The sequence below is a fragment of the Bombus fervidus genome, unplaced genomic scaffold, assembly GCF_041682495.2.
Source record: "Bombus fervidus isolate BK054 unplaced genomic scaffold, iyBomFerv1 scaffold0025, whole genome shotgun sequence".
Taxonomy (NCBI): Eukaryota; Metazoa; Arthropoda; class Insecta; order Hymenoptera; family Apidae; genus Bombus; species Bombus fervidus.
The window spans coordinates 35,001-37,500 of NW_027212588.1; the positions used below are offsets into that span (position 1 = coordinate 35,001).

General features: G+C 50.2%; 1 pseudogene; it reads left to right on the top strand.

Annotated features, from left to right (window-relative positions):
• The window catches only part of LOC139997034 (large subunit ribosomal RNA), an 8,873-nt pseudogene that overhangs the window by 2,500 nt on the left and 3,873 nt on the right, over nt 1-2,500 (top strand).

A 2,500-nucleotide genomic window follows, 5' to 3' on the forward strand; every position in this document is an offset into this window, starting at 1 on the left:
TGCCGGGCCTGGGCGAGCTGAACGGTCGAAACGGCGTCCCGGTCTATCCATTTCTCGTTTGCAACGGGTATGGAGACGATCGCGGTCGTCGCGTAACCCTGGATCCGAGCTCGGTCCCGTGCCTTGGCCTCCCGCGGATCTTCCTTGCTGCGAGGCTTCCGTCGCTCGACGATATCTAATTATCGTCGTTGCGCGCGGTCGTTCTCTTCGGCCGCCATTCAACGCTCAGCTCAGAACTGGCACGGACTAGGGGAATCCGACTGTCTAATTAAAACAAAGCATTGCGATGGCCCCCAAGGGTGTTGACGCAATGTGATTTCTGCCCAGTGCTCTGAATGTCAACGTGAAGAAATTCAAAAAAGCGCGGGTAAACGGCGGGAGTAACTATGACTCTCTTAAGGTTGTCAAAAGTCTCGTCATCGTACTAGTGACGTAATTGGCCCCTTAATGGGGTGCAATGTGTTGCGGGCCTTGGTGTCGCATGCGCTAATAAAGGCTTATGGGGGGATTCGCTGCGTACGGTCTTATGGTCGTGCGTAGCGATTTTTTTCCATTTAAGGCTTTTTTTATACCATCGAAAAAGCAATACGCCGCTGGACTTAGCCGGATATCCGCTATGGAATTACTAGCGTCTGGTTCGGTGCGTACGCTAAAAAGCAATACGCCGCTGGACTTAGTCGCTCATTACAATAGGGAAGGGTTTGCTGCGTGCGGTCTTATCGATCGTGCGTAGCGAATTTTTTTTTTTCCTTTAAATCGATTCCCATCTACACCTAGGCGGTGTCCCCGGCAGTGCCAGCTGGGTATGTGCTATCATTTTGACACGCGCCAGAAAGCAATACGCCGCTGGACTTAGTCGCGCACACTGGAAGAGCAATACACCGCTCAACGTGGCGTTGTATGTGCTTGGAAGGTCTAAGAGCGAGCAGTTCGGTGGTGCTTTTGTCGGAAGGCTGCACGTTTCGGGTTTGGTGGCTGAGCTGGAAAGCAATACGCCGCTGGACTTCGATTCGCATACTCGAGGGGGGATTTTCGCTGCGTGCGGCCCTTGTTGGTCGTGCGTAGCGAATTTTTTTTCCCTTTGAGCAAATTGACGAACATCTGGAAGGCGATGCGCCGCCGGGCCGTGCCTCACATTGCTACCCCTCGAGGCCCTCAGCGTCTGGCCGCTACATAACGGCCTTGTCGCGGGGCCTTGGGGAGTCATAGGTACTCGGGGATAGGCAGGGCCTTGGCCCTGTCTATCCAAGTTGCACTCCTACCTCCTCGTGGTACCGCCGGTAACATGTTCGCTTCGCTAGCGTGGGGAAATATCCCCCGGGTGTTAGCGGACATGGCCAAACGGAGTGTAGCGACGAAGGGACGTGAGCTGAACAACATCATCGGCCGTGCCGAAACGGGAAATGGAGTACCGTGAAGAGGAGGATGTTAAACCAACAACAAGGAACTCGTTCCTTCATACCTATGACGACCTGGCTAATCAAAGGACATGAGATGGATGATGGATGGAATTAAATACTTCGGATACACATATTCTTGTTTCAATGTTCGATTCAACCGAAGCCTCGGACGCGACGCCTCTCGATCCCGGAGGCGCCGTGGCGGATTTTTCCGCTTCTCAGGGGATCATGGGTGACGACCAAGCTAGCCAACGGACAACGAGTTATGGAATTACGGTACCTTTAGTGGGCGATCGGGTTGCGTGTCCAGTATGTGAAGAGAAGGGAATAAACCTTTTCTTCATGTCGTTATCCGACCTGAACAAGCACCTCGATCTACACCATACAGATGCGAATATTAAATGGAGTTGTCTCTGTGGGAAAAGTTTCTCGAAACTTCATGGGACCCAGTGCCACATTCCTAAATGTACAGGCACTGGTCAAAAGGCAGTGGGAAAATATAAGTGTGAAGCATGTCCCATGAGTTTCGGGACCCAGAGAGGACTCTCGACCCACGAAAGGCATGCGCACCCTGCCCTAAGAAATCAGAAAAGAAGGGGACCGGACCCCCCAAAAGATAAAAATTGGACGGAAGTAGAACTTAGTCTCTTGAGAGAGCTTAATGAAAAATTTAAAAACCATAAATATCCAAACAAAGAAATAAATAAGATCCTCACAAACAAGACCTTAGACCAGATCAAATATCAGAGAAAAAAGCTAAGACTGGTCGGTGAGGCAACAAGCTCTCAGGAGGCTAATTGGGCAACAGTGGGAGGGTGCGATCTCGTGGATCCAGGCAATGCGTCTTCAAATGCGCCTGAGATCCGCGTTGACAATGAGTCTCTTAGTGCATGGAGACTCAGCCTGGAAGAAGCCATACTGACGACAGCCGACGTACCTCCTGTTTTAAGTGAGGCCTACGATCGGCTGGAAAATATTTTTAAATTAAACCAAGGGAACGAGGAAGCCCTTGGTAAAGAATTAAATAATTTTATTGCACATCTCTATGAAATTATAAAGAAAGTCAACAAAATAGAGATCACTAAATGTAATTTAAGTCG